The sequence below is a fragment of the Corvus moneduloides genome, chromosome 1 (genome assembly GCF_009650955.1).
Source record: "Corvus moneduloides isolate bCorMon1 chromosome 1, bCorMon1.pri, whole genome shotgun sequence".
Lineage (NCBI taxonomy): Eukaryota > Metazoa > Chordata > Aves > Passeriformes > Corvidae > Corvus > Corvus moneduloides.
The window spans coordinates 34,307,175-34,321,840 of NC_045476.1; the positions used below are offsets into that span (position 1 = coordinate 34,307,175).

Sequence of the window (14,666 nt, forward strand, 5' to 3'; positions counted from 1 at the left end):
TTAGGTTTGTTTTCTAAAATAATACACATGGACTTCATTGATATATCGGATTCATTTTCAGCTGGGTATTGTTACGTGAGTCACTCCAAAATGAGATGCTCTTTCTGAAGCTACCATTCAGGACCTGGCACAGCACCTTTTTCTTCAGATTAGTCCCTTGTAAAGGCCCTTCTGGCTTGAGTGGGATATAAAGCACATACCCTGCTTTTGGCTGTGATAGAGTTAATTTCCGTCTTAGTAACTGTTACAGTGCTGTGGTTTGGATTCAGTATGAGAGTAATGTTGATAGCACACTGATGGTTTAGGTGTTGCTGAGCACTGCTTACTCTGAGCCAAGGACTTTTCAGTTTCCCATGCTCTGCCAGGGAGCAGGTGCACGAGAAGCTGGGAGGAAGCACAGCCAGGGCAGCTGACCCGAACCGGCCAAAGGGATATTCCACAGCATGTAACGCGCTGTTAAGGAGCCCGGGAGCCGCTGTCGGTGAGGCGCAGCTCAGGCTTCCAGGGGTTCCGCCTCTCCCGGGAAAGGCTCGGGAAGAGCTGGCGGGTCGGGCAGCCAGCCCCCTCTCCTGGGCAGCCCGGCGTGCTGCACCTCCTGCTCCCGCCAGCGCATCCCAGGAGGCAGAGATGGATTTCGGCGGTGCCGGCGCTGCTCCGGAACATCCTCTCCGTACGCGGAGACACCGCTGTGTTCGTGGTACGAAGCGACCGTGACAGGCATCAACCTGTGGCCCAGCACAGAGATAAACACTGACTTACAAGAAAAAGCGGCCTCTCCCATCAAGCAAAAAGATATCCTGGAAAGGATGGAAGTCAGAGATTCATTTATGCAGAAGCTGGATGCTGGAGGTGAGATGACTTACGTAAGAACAGCACGCGCTGACAAAAGGCCTTCAGATGTGTGAAATATCTTGTCAGCGTTTGTTTGGTTGTCGTCCCAGATGAAACACTGCGCTATTCTTGTTCTTAGAGTTCAGTCTAGCAACCCCAAAACATTGAGCTATAAAGAGAAAGAAAAAAGAAATCTATGAAAATTTAAAAAATACTGTCTGACCCACAACAACTGTATTCGAGTTACCTCTTGTAGATGCTTTAAAAAAGAACAGGAAATATTATTTCCAGGTTTTTGTCCAGGAGTGTTTCCAGGAAATAACACACTGCAAGGGAAACCCTTAGTGTTACGCAGCCATCTTTTTATTAGAGGAGGTGTTTTCATCATTTGTGTCACAGTGGACTGCAATTTTCAGAAAACAGGGCTGTATGGAATAGGTCAAATTCACATGCATTACAGACATTAAAGGATTCTTAAGTTAGTGAAAACATATTGCATTTCACAGTAATTTGTACCCATGTCAATTAATTTGGATAAAGAAATTAACTAAACAGTCATTGAGAGCATAATCTTCACTTAGGTATTAGAGAAAGATGATTCATATGTAAGTGTAGAGACCACATTTTATTCCCTTTTATTTTGTGGTTACATTCCACTGTAATTTATTTGCAGTAAACGGTCCTGCAATTTTAAAATCATACAGATTCTTACAGAGATGTATTTTGTATAATCTTATACAAATGATGCAATTGAGAGAATGCTATTCATATAGGCAATATATAGATAAGAGAATGCAAGTTAAAAAGGTAACAAGACTGTCAACTTCAAAAATCTAACCTTAGCTTTAGAAAATTAAGCTTTTCTATACCTTAAGAAGATGCTGACATTAATTTGCATTTTTGACTAAGAATTCTTAAACCTGAGGAATTAAATTCCTAGAAGAAACTACTTTGACATTAAGGAGACTGTAAAGATAAAGCACTGACAGCTTGAGATTCTTTATGATAACGCTAATTATTTCAGTTGCAAAGTCATGTGCTTGGTAGAGCTACTTGAAAAGGAAGAGAGGCTGCTCTTCTATGCTGTATTGAACTCTGCTCCATACTACAGAAATGGGGAAGGAAATGCTTGGTTTTTTCAGCCTATCATGGAAACATAGAACTGTCCTTGTTACAGTGGGAAATTCCATCTGTTAGGTAAAGGTCATAGAGCAGTGTAGGCAGCTGTGGGCTGCAATCTTTGTCATTGACTGTGGGAGCTGGATATGATTTTTGAGGTATGTTTTGACTGGTAGTTCATTTAGGAAACACAGCTAATTCCCTTTCCAGCACACAGGAGAAACCATTGAATCATCTCATGGTGTTGAGCCCACAAAACTACATCTCTTTTGGGGGGACAGGTTTTGATTTTGAACTTGATTGGAGTTGTTGCCAGGGTTGTGGCTTCATTCACAGCAGCCTCTTTTGCTCAGGAACACCTCACCAAACATCTCTTGAAACCCTCCTGCCTTGGGCAGTGTTACATCCTGCCACACACCTATAGGCCAGTGAGGATGTGATGGGCGCGGCACTCACAAAACAAGAGCTGATGGAAAAGATCTCGTCGTCCTGAGTTCAGTGACTTCTTTCCTCTTGTTTACACTAGGATCATGCTGCAATTATGCATTTCCCAAGTGTGTTCACAGTTACTTCCTCGCTGGGAATGACTGTCTTGTTCTCTTTCAGAGATAGCCCTTGAGGGGAAGAAACGTGCAGGCGATTAATGGGTGGTTATTCAGCTCAAAGCTGGCACCTGCCGCTGCACAGTGGCTTTGACAACTTACACCTTTCCCACACCGTGCAGCAGCTCTGCCAAAAGCTGGGGTCTGACCACGTGTGGCAGCAGATGTTGCCTGTAAGAGTGTTGGGCACCTGGGTGCATTACTACCAAGCCTACAGTGTTCTGCAGATGCATTGGCTGGTGAAGAGGTGCAGAGGGTCCATCCATCCTCGGCTCATTTCAGGTCTTGGGAAGCTTTGGAAAACATCCTCACCTCTGTTTTTTTAATCACTGTGTTGGCAGAAAACATTCCTAGGACCTTCTTCAAAGATACAGCATTTGAAAACCCCTATGCTGAGCTCCTTAAGATGCAGGCAAAGTTAACTTGTGTTTGAAGGTGGTAGCTAGATTTCAGGAGGGCTGGAACAGAGACTCTCATAGGTGGATTTTTCTTGAACAATAATTCAACAAGTGAAGAATTTGTTGAAGAAAAGAATACTTAGCTTACTCTTGTACCAAATAAAATAATAAATTTGAAAGTTACATATGAAGACTGAAAAGTTAATAGGCCACAATTTATGCAGCTCTGGGACAGAGACTGAGAGGCAGGGGAAGAAAGGCAGTTCAAGGTGATTAATTCAAAAAGGGGTTTAGACAAATGAATAGACTACAGCTCCATATACACATAGTAAATGTGATACTTAGATCCTGTCTTTTATTCCCTTTCATGCAGAAGTTGCATTCAGCTGTAATTAATTTTTAAGTATCTTTAAGTGTCTTACTGATTTTTATAGCAAGAATACGTAAAGGTCCATGAATGGACAACTGCAGAAATGTGCATGCACTTCTGCTAAATGCTTTCACAAATTTCCATAGATGTGTTCCCATCAGGTGGTGGTAAAGAGCTCAAATCTGCAGTCAGCAGCAGTAGACCATGTTCTGAGCACCAGGTTACAGCCTTCAAAGAGATCTCAGCTTCCAAAGGAGAAATTCTCAGACAAAGTTTGTTTTAAAAGTATTATCTGCCTGACTCTCTATGTAGAAGAACTAGAGCTGAATTATTTTTTTCCCAGCCCTTGGGATCTAAGCCTGCATTATTTTTTTTTTTTTTTTTTTTGGCATGGTACAGGGAATGGGTATAGTTCTGCTCTGGTTAAAGCTACTGTTTGTCCTTAGAAAGAGATTTCGGATGAATCAAAGAGTAACAAACATTGCAATATGAATGTATCAGGGCCAAAGTAAGCTTACTTAATGTTCCTTCAGCCTAAGCCGCATGTGTAACCCAAACCTTTCCTCTTCTTATTTTGAAGATATAACTTATGATACCTTTAGGGATAATGAGAGAAACATTTTTATTTCTTTAACTGGTGGTGAAGTATTAAGAAATTCCCTTGTATTTTTATTTATGTTATCTAATTCTGAAAATCAGTGAGAACAACTTACTTGGCATGGACATGGCAATGCTGTTGCTTTTTGAAGGGGAACCAGACTGCCTCAGGTGTGTTGGTTATTCTGATATAAGAATGAAAGCACCACAGCAGTGAAGTAAATTTTTTATCTGTGCCCTAAATTCACAAGGCTAACAGATGCAGCTGAGGTACTGTTTATGGATGGCAAGGCTGCCAGAAGTACAAATAATAAAGCAACAAAGCTGTAGAGAAAAAAATTATTGTATGGGTAAATGGAAATGTATCAGAAACTTTTCTATTTAGTAGGTACCTTAGTAAAGAGGAGTTCAGCGAAGCATGTTTCATCAGACAGGCACCATACAGAAAGACAATCAGGAAAGGAAGCTTTAAAAGAGATGGGCAAGCCATAAAATGAGGTTCTATAGAATTATGGCAGTGTTTTTATAGGCCCTTCTGCTTGAGAAAAAAACCCCAAAGCAGTAAGAAAATTTTTGTTTTTATTGTTTGAAATCCTGTGTATTGGTCACTAGGAAAGAGTTACGGTAAGCCTGAACTTTTCACATCTCATTCACAAGTGATGGGACAGGATAGAAAGCTAAAGTTTCAGTTGTGGCTTGGTTCTACTCTATTGTGTTTTATTATAATTACCCTGGTTTGGGAGTGAAATTACTGATGAAGTGGTGCATGATTGCCATGTCAACATAAAACCTCTACAAACAAGGATTTGGTTGCTTAAATACACACATCACAACATACTATCCTATCATTTACATCTGACAAGACATATCCAGTATTTTGGTTGGCCATCAAATAAAAGGGAATAGCCAAGTTTCCAATAACTTCACTTTCCAAAGTTTAAATGAGACTTCAAAAGCTGTAGAAATGCAATACAGGATTAAGAAGTCCTATGCATACAATATCAAATCTTTCAAAAAGGAAGAACTGTGAGTGCAGTTGCTTGTTATACTGACTGACACAGTTTCTGGAAATTTCTTGGGATTTGGTATGAAGACTTTAAAAATCTTTTCCATCTGTTCTTTCTCTGGGTTATTTTAGAGTGAATTTAGAGAACTACATCCACAATATATCATGGCCACAATACATAGTTAATATTTGGAACAGACATTTCTACTATAAAGCTATGTTGAAAGTCATGGGGACATTGATTTCCCTAATTAGGCATCCAAAGTAATGCTAGGACTGAGAGTGACTGAAGAATCAGATGGATAATCATGGCTAAATAACAGCCAGAGGAAAGAAACATTCACTTGGTCAATAGTTACAGAAGGCTGAACACTGTCTTCCTCTTCAGTGCAGATCTCAAGCCTGGGAAAGGACTGAGTTTTTCTTCACAGAGACATACTTGAGCAAAACAGGATCCCATCCATGGAAATACCCATCCTGAGAAAACTGATCATCTATCCCGCAAAAATTAGGAGGCTGCACATCCTGTGGTAAGAACAGGATAGTTATTACAGGTTAGTTATTAGCTAGCCAAGACGCTGACACTATGCAAAACACTCTCACTACAGTAAGTGAGATTAGTTAAGTATGGCTGTGGATTAGTTAAGTACATGTTTCACTCATGCTGTCTTGATTACCCAAGAGATCGGGGACACCAGACCTTTTCTTCAGCTTCTTTTCAGGGCAGAAGTGTGATAGACGTGTGGTGTCAAGGGACTACCTCCATACCCTTAAGAGATATCCTCAGTAGAAGTGGCAGGTTGGCCAAACCTTCCTTAGTTTATGGAGAATGAACTTTGCTCCACCTGTCTGGAGGAATTCTACAAGCAAAGTAACAAAAAAATATAATCAGAAGGTGGTGGGATCTTTAAAAAGACCCAACACATTCTAGTCTACCAGAGTTTGTTTTTACAAGGATGTGTACACAAGGAAAGAGTTGTATTCCCTGGCTCCCTGCTCTTAGGCCTGGGACCATCTTCAAGCTATGGTGTGTAGCTGCTCAGTTCCATGACAAACTTGCTCAGCCTCAGCTTCTTCTTGTCCTCCATCATCTGCAAATATACTATTGAAAAAAATTGTTTTTTTCTTTTTAGACACCAGATGCAGATCCAGGCATGCAGCCAACTTCATGTATTCTTGAACAGAAATAATAAGATAGACTTTCTGGGAAGAGTAAGTGCCGAGTCCAAAGGGCAGATATGTTCCAGCTCCATTTATGTTATACTTACACAAGCCTTAGCACACACTACAAAACTTTAAAAAAAAAATAAAATTGGAAAGTAAGATTAAGCCCAACAGCAGGTTGTTGGACTAGCAGCATGGAGAAACAAATGGTTATCAATACACTAGTTGCCAAATAAATATCAGTATCCATCATCTTTAGCCAGTCACGTTTACCAAAATATTAAGAGTATCATAATGTAGGGTGGAGGGTAATACCCCCAGGAGGAGCACCCAGGCCCAGCAAATGGCCCCCAGGCTGCTGAGTTCACTCCACCCCGCTGCACTGTGAATAAATATCAGACATGGAGGGAGGGAATGAAGAGCTTTACTTGCTCATGTGTGGGCTGTGAGGAAAAGCAGACACCTCTCTCTGCAAGAGAAACCCCATGGGACAGATGAGAACTAGACACTGCTGTTACAAATCTCTCTGAAGAAATGAAGTGCTCAGAGTGTTGTTAATAAATTCCTGTTGGTTTGAACTGCTCACTGCTGAAACTGAGGGTGATAAAACTGCCTTTACTGAAGAATGTAGCAATCAAAATAACGCCTTTTATCTTTTTGTGCCAGCCTGGAACTTGCTAGTGGAATTTCCTAATGCATTTCCCAACCATCGTTTATTTGTCCTTCTGTCGCATGCATCAGGGCGTTTGGTAGAACTTAGGGACATGGAGATACCTGTGGGTGCTGAAGGAGCTGAAACAGATGTTTCGTGATGTGGCTGTGATCACTAAAAGAGAAATGTCTAGAACAGAAGGCAGGAAAACAAATTTTATCTCCAAAAAACCCTAGCACTGACAGTTCTCAATTTTGTCTGTTGCCAAAGCTGGAGTTATGCTCCATTCTAAGTCTGGATGAGAGGGAGGATAAACAAAGAACGTGGATCTGCAGATGAATAAGTTTGTGACCAGCTGGTTGTGGAGTACTGGGTAACAATGGGATAGTAACCGTGTCTGCATGGTCAGTGACAGGCTGAGAAAGCAGTGGATATTGCAGTCACATGAGAGTTTGGTAAGCACCAAAGTAGTGTTGTTAGTAATAATTATTAGAGAGGTGCAGGGTAGCAAAGTATTCCCTGGCTCCCTGCTCTTAGGCCTGGGACCATCATCTTCAAGCTATGGTGTGTAGCTGCTCAGTTCCATGACAAACTTGCTCAGCCTCAGCTTCTTCTTGTCCTCCATCATCTGCAAATATACTATTGAAAAAAATTGTTTTTTTCTTTTTAGACACCAGATGCAGATCCAGTCTTCTTTTTCTTGTTACGTCTCTGGTGCTGAAGAATCTGAATGACTTATTTCTATCAGCCACTTCTGTCTAGGCTTTAGAAACACCCGTCTTCAGATTTGTCAGTATTTTCACGACATGTCTGACTTTAGGAAGTTCTCCTGGTACCCATCCATTTGACAGAAGTTGATCACACCTTGTAATTTTTTTATGGGATCTTCTGTGCTTCAGATGTCTAAATAAATTTTGGCAGAAAACACATATGAGAGATCTGAATTCTGATGTGGAGTTTCGGCTTTGTCACTAAATCCTGCCCAACTGCTGAAACTTTTAAGCCAGTTCTCCAGATGTCGCTTTCTATGCCCTTCCAGGCCAAGGATGCTGAAGTTGTCCATTGTCTCCACAGTTCGTTTGCTTTCTTGAATGTCTTACATCTTTTTGGTTTGGGTGAGGAAACTGAGTTTTCCTCTTTGCTCAAGAAACCCTTGGGGCAAGTACTGCTGTTACACCTAAAGTTTGTTGGAACACATTTGAGATTTGTCCTAGCTAAAAGGACTTAATCAGTTTTGTATATGAAAATATTTTAAATGCAAATTTATTCTTTCCCTTTAAAAGCGTATGTTACAGAACCTCAAATCCCTTCACTTAGAAAAAAGGTAACGCACAAATTCATATAAATTTATAGTCAGGGACTATAAAATGGGAAATGTTACACCGAGAGCAACAGGATATTACCTCCAGGGTTTTGAATAAAGGTTTTGGGGTTTTGTATCTGGACAATATGCTTATAACTTCCATGAAGCATAATTAACCAGATGCTTCATTTATAATCTTTAACCCTTTCGAGATTAACTATGCTTCATCCCATCATTTGCTACGGAGGAAACCAGAACAAAATATCACAATGTGGACATAGGGTCTTGTTACAACGATTAGGCATAAAATAAATCTATTTGTTTTCCAGTGGTCAAAGTGAGGTTGGAAACTTTATATTGGTTGTGGCAAAAAAATATTTCTGAGAGGCCTTTTGGTCACAAAGGGAGACTATATACTCACATGGTTGGTATGGCCTGCGTATACAACACAGAGGGCAATAGAAGCTTTCCCTTAGCTTATTACAAAGTCTCAGGCATAAAATACATTAATATTTTTAAGTTTCATAAAATTTAAAAATTAAGTGTAACTAAGAATGTTGAAGCCATTTTTCTTGTTAAATAGAATATAATGAATTTTTAATACCTTTGTTCTACAAAAAATATACACCAGCAATGAAATACAATACTATGGGATTAAAAGAAATGGATTCTTTAACATTAAAAAACCAGTAAGAATTATTCTGATATTATGTTAAGTTTTTCACAATGGAAATTTTAATATGATTAGATGCAGAAATAAGAAAAGTGTTAAATGGGTTCATAGATGATACCTGTGCAATTGACCCATTAAAATAAGTGCCATGCTTGATAGACAGCAGCAGCCCAGGCAGCTGCTCCCATAGTTAGACATAAATCAGTACACCAGACAATTGCCGGGGAATTTTCTGAAATGACTCACTGGGAGAGCAGGGTGTTGAAGGATGAGGTCGGAAGACAGACAGCAGAGTCATCACTAAATTTGAAGCAAAAGGCAGATAAAATCCATGAAATTGCTGGTCTTCAGAAATAATTGTAAACCCAGACTATTGAATAAATTGTTTTAATTAGAATAAGCAGCTCCATTTTCCCTGGAGTCAGCAACATGAATTGTCAGGCCAGGATTTTAGACCATATTCTGGCATGAACTGAAGGGAGACTTGAAACTCACTCAAGTGAAATTAAAATCCTAAACAAAGAAAGCATTAATGTAGCTGATTAATTATAATTATTTTTCTTTTAAAGATCTGTATTAGGTATCTTTATGACGTATATTCTATGGACTGGCTATTGGGTTTTGACATCTTTGATCAGCCTTTGCTAAGGAAGTGATTGCTCAGACAGATTCCATGAAATTAGATTTCAAAGCCAGTGGTCTAACAAAACTGCTTTTCTAACAAAGTATTTTAAAAGGGTGTTCAGGAACTTGCTTGGATAGTCTTGTAATCAGTGGCATGGTATATGGTGTTTATTTCATGCACTGAACTTGCCATGTTTTCTTCCAGAAGGCACTTTTATTCAAAGTGTTCTCCTAATAACAAAACCCCTGTAATTTGAAAAAATAAATACTGTCACTGCAAAGCATCAGGGATAACAAGGAGGAGGTTCAGATTTGAAGCATACTACCACTGTTAGGAAAGGAACTAACAACCAAGAAACTGAAAGAACAGACAAATTTAGAGGATTCATAGCCTGTAACCACCAGAAGTTGAAAGACCAGACAGCACAATGTAACGATGGACTTAGGTTTGGTTTCTTTATGATCATCACAGGAACAGCCAATATCAAGTTCTTGGTGCAGAAAATGGAGAGAAAATATATCCCTCTGTGTTGCTGAGATGTATCAACTGAGTGGGCAAGGCTTACCTAGCCTGCACAGAAAATCACTGCACATGCCAGGCAGTGCTGCTGTGCTAGCAGCGGGAGATGAGAGGAGTTGGCACAGGAGAGGGCAGTGATTTCCTTCCCTTGCTGCTCAGGTAGAGCTGGAGGAGCAGATGCTGCTGACCCAAGCCTTGCCCATGAAGACACGGAACTGTCTCAATGGCAAGAAACATAAACCACGGAAAGGGGCATGAGAAGCAAAACACAAGCTCTTCCAAAACCACCAGAGAAGCATCAATGAATGTCCCAAGAATAATGTCTTGTTGCACATATTTACTTCCAATAAAGGTCTTGGTGATGACTGACCTACCTAGCGACGGTTCTCCAGAAAAATGTATCCTGCCCCATATGTCATCCCACACAGAAGACTGGTTGTGGAGGATATATGGCTGCAAATTATTTTTTACCTCTTGGGTACTGTGGTGCGGAAAGAAGTCTGTCACAGGCCATAGAGACCTACTGTTACTGAGCTTTACTGCACCAAGGTTCCCCACTGGTTGTGCTTTTCACCATGAAAGCCCATTTCCTGTGTTGCACATCTTTGCATCTGTCTGGCTTGCTTGCTCTGCTCTTCTCTAGTTATTTCCTCTAGCCACGATGGTTGGGGTGGACCTTGTAGCAGTCCATGTCAGTCAGTGATTTCCCTAAAGAGGGTGCAGTGGCATGTGGGATCCACACAGAGTCCTTGCCACATAAAAAATGAAGGTTTCCTAAATGGAGTCTTTTCCTTTCTTAAAAAACCCTCTTTGCCCAATGTTTTCCTAATCTATGTCTTCAGCCTCTAATCAGGGTGGCCATTCACTCCAGGCATGCTGTGCACAGTGGACTTGCCTATGGTTTTCCCCACAGAGTAGTAAATACCCCTCCTTTAGGAACCCAATGATTTTCTAGTGAAACATCCCAAAAAACAGTAACTAGAGACATGAATTAGGTCTATGTAGGGCCGCCCACTGGTCCATGTGCATCAGCTCTCCAAAGATTCCTCTGTGAGCCATCCAGCCAGACACCCTGGGCCCTCAGAGGGGAGCTGCCTTTGACCCAGGCCATCAGCCAGACCTCTGCAAGGCAAAGGGTGATCGCTTAAGCTGGAAGTTCTGAGAACTACATGCTGGTGCTGGATGCAAAGAGTTAAAAAAAATATAATTATGTATTTACTTCTGCAAAATTTACAACGGCCATCACCAAGCTAAATTTCAGGTCGTAGAAGTAATGCAGCTCATGGCACTGCATGTTAATGGAACAGGAATTTCACCTTTTATAATGGTAGGGCATAGAGTGCGGGCTTCGGCGGATTGATGCCACGTTTATCCCACAGGGTCCCTCGTGGACACGCTCAGGCAGCGCTCTCGTAGCACCCACGCGTGCTCACGATCTCAGCTTCGCAGGTGGTGGCGAGCAGCCGCTCACACCCACAGGCTGTGCACGAACCGGAGACAGAGAGGCGAGAGGGGCTCTCTGCCTGCAATTCCGAGGCGTTTAATGGCAACAGCCCGAAGGGAACAGAGGCATGAAGAACCCAAAACCGAACGCCTGCGCCGGTTTTGTCCCGAGAGCTCCCAAAGGCGGGCAGAGCATCCAAAAGCAATAGTCTGAGGGCTAGGGGGCAGAGGCAAGGTTGAGTGACATAACAGGGGCCAATGGGAAAAGGGATGGGAGGGGGAGAGAGCCAGTGACCAGCAGAATCTAGACAAAGGGAGAACTTTCTAGCACAGTGTTGTAGAGAGAGACCACTTTTAGGGCAACTTGGGAGGTGTAAGGTGGACTTAGCCACTGTAACTGTAGGGGAAATTGTCACAGAACACTTACCCATGTTATCTGAAGTCCTGCTGGATTTTTGTCTGCTGTTTCTAGGAACCATATGATAGCCAACCATGATCTTTCACAAGTTGTCTTTCTTTAATGAATATTATCATGGCACATTCAGTGGATATTTTCACTGTATGAACCTGCACTGTGCTTTGCAATTCTCCCCAAAATCTCAGGGCTGCTTTTAAGCATACTCATAGGTTATGAAAGAATGTTTTCCTAGTCCCCTGTTCTTACATTTTGTCCCTGATGTCCATATATGCCACTCTTAGATACACATCTGCAAACACACACAAAAACATATATGCTCATATTTATATATGTATGCATATCTATATGCAGACACACAGATTAACTTGTTTCTCAAGAAAATAAAACATATCAGAGATCCTCTATCTCACTCTGCTAGACATGCAGTCACTGAAAATGGCCACATAGATCACTGTATTGGGACTAAAAGGTAAAACCATTCCTTTTGCACAGCCGAATGAAAAGTAAAACCTTCAACCTTGAATCTAAGCCTTTGGGTTACGATCTTTAGTCATAAATGCAGACACCCTAATGGTTACTATGATTTTCCTTTTGGGAGGTGGGGGAGGAGTGCACGTATTTAGAGAATTTCAAGGCTAATCTTAGAAATGCTTATTGTCTTAGTGACCAGTGTGGCTGCTTTTTTGCTGTGTTTTTTGTTTTTGTAGAAGCTAAAAATAATTTAATTGGTTTGTGTTAGCAAGAAATGCTTGGGTTTTCTTCTGTGCTGCCATGTGGCATAGTCTGGGATGTGGGTTTTTAATGGCCTGAGTAGTTTGTGCTTTGTCCCCACAGTATCATCAACACCACATGCTCCAATGTACCCTCATGTTTGTACAAGGAAATGAAACCTCCAGGCACTGCAGCCTTTCTTTTAATATAACTGTTCCACCTGCCAGACCTGAGTCAAAGTTAGACTATACAGCTTTCTAGTGTTGTATAGTGCTTGGGCAGAAAGCAGAGTTTAAAAACAACTGGGGTTGGTCACAAATGCATTGGGTACTTGCCGTAACCCTTTTTCATTCTGTTTTTTATTAATATTTCAAAACTCCTCACAACGAACCTCAGAGATACTACCTTGACATGCTTAAAAATAGTAATTAAAAGACATTCAGGTGGGGAACAAGGCTCCCATGTTTCAGTTTAAGCAGGTTTATGGACAAAAGGAACTGTGCGACCTTGGTGCTGAGCTAGAATTCATTGCAAATAATGATCCTGAGAAACTGAACTGCAGTTGCTTGCTTACACTGTTGTCTGGAAAACTTTTCAAACTTATTGCAGTAGTAGTTGAAATTATATGCTTGATTCTACAGGTGCTTAAATCAGCCAACCTCTTGGACCTGGGAAGGAAGAAAGGCAAGGATGGGGAGGAAAGAGGAAAGATCACTCAGTAGTCATAAATTGCCTGGCATTTTTTTTCTGTTTAGTGTGAATCATCCTGTAGTACTACGTCAGAGTCTGAAGGATAAGGCTGGTTGTGTCTTATCCCAGAATATGTGAAGACCTTTATGCTAAGCCACTGGTTCATGTTTCTTTTGATCAAGCCAGACAGTGCTTCATGTTTTAGTCTGTAAAATTCTGGCTTCCAGACTTGCTCAAGGAGCAGATTTCAGTTCAGGAAGGAAAGTGGGCAGTGTGACAGAGCCAGTTGTATTACTCAGCTCACCTAGTGTGTCAGTCTGTTTTGTCAGGGCACTGTAGAAAAGTTATCTCTTGCAGATAATGATATATTGAAAAAACCTCATCTCTTCAGCTGTATTGTCTTTATACATTATAGACAATTTAAATCCACAGTTTCTGAGCAGGAACTGTTTATGAAGATGAGATTAATTTTCTGCTTTCTGTTGCTGAACCTTCCTTCCCCCTCTAGCTCACAGTAAAACTGCCCTTGCACAAAAGGTTTTGCTGCTGTCTGGCACTCTTAAAAGAGCCTGTGACTTATGCAGTTAAAGTTTTGTGTCAAGATTCATGCACTTATGGGCTTCCATTACACTCCAAATGAAAAGACACTAAGGCTTTTATTATGGTTGGTCCAACTGTGCTAAGTTTGCTTGCTCTTACATCAAATTCCTTTCATGTTTTTCACTTACAACTGGAAGAGCTCTAGTCACATCTTTTCAAGGAGCATTTTAAATCATATTCCAAAGATTTTATTTGCTCATTTAATAAATATTACTAATTTGATAAATATTATTTCAGAGGTATCATTTAATAAATATAAATCAATATTTTATTTGTGTATGGATTGGTGAATGATTTAAAACATTTCTTTGCCATGAGGTTGTCCACTGATCAAAACTTAATTATCCCCATAAAAAATCTCAATTCATTACTCCTTAAATGAAAATGGAAATGATATCAAATGAATGATATTAAAAGTAACCCAATTTCTATCTCCTTTGAGTGTAGTGAAGCACAGATTTGTGTGTAAATGCTCAGGAGTGCAAGGAAGATTTTGCTTTCCTCTTTGTGCACTGCTCTCACCTGTTCCCAGTGAGGCGGCACAGCTATGGAGCTCCACTACTATCCCATGGCCAGACCATTTCTGCTAGGAAATAAAACATAGAATCTTTAAGGTTGGAAAAGACCTTCAGGATAGAGTCCAACCTTTGACTGAACACCACCATGCCAACTAAAGCAAAGCCCCAAGTGCCATGTCCAGTCATTTCTTGAACACTTCTAAGGGTGGTGACTCTACCATCTCCCTGGGTAGCCTGTTCCAATGCTTGACCACCTTTTCTGTGACGAAATTCCTCCTGATGTCCGACCTGAACTTGCCCTGATGCAGCTTGAGACTGTCCCTTTGTCCTGTCACTGGTTGCCTGGGAGAAGACGCTGATCCTCATTGTGCTACAACCTCTTTTCAGGTAGTTGTAGACTAATAAGGTCTCCCCTGAGCCTCCTCTT

The 14,666-nt window shown here is 41.0% G+C and overlaps 1 long non-coding RNA gene across 1 annotated transcript in view; it reads left to right on the plus strand.

Moving 5' to 3' along the window:
• Positions 1-359: 359 nt before the first annotated feature.
• The window catches only part of LOC116442172, a 35,980-nt gene continuing 21,673 nt past the window's right edge, over positions 360-14,666 (plus strand). Inside the window, exon 1 of the long non-coding RNA XR_004239429.1 lies at positions 360-849. This is a non-coding gene — a long non-coding RNA (uncharacterized LOC116442172). The remainder of the gene's footprint in view (positions 850-14,666) is intronic.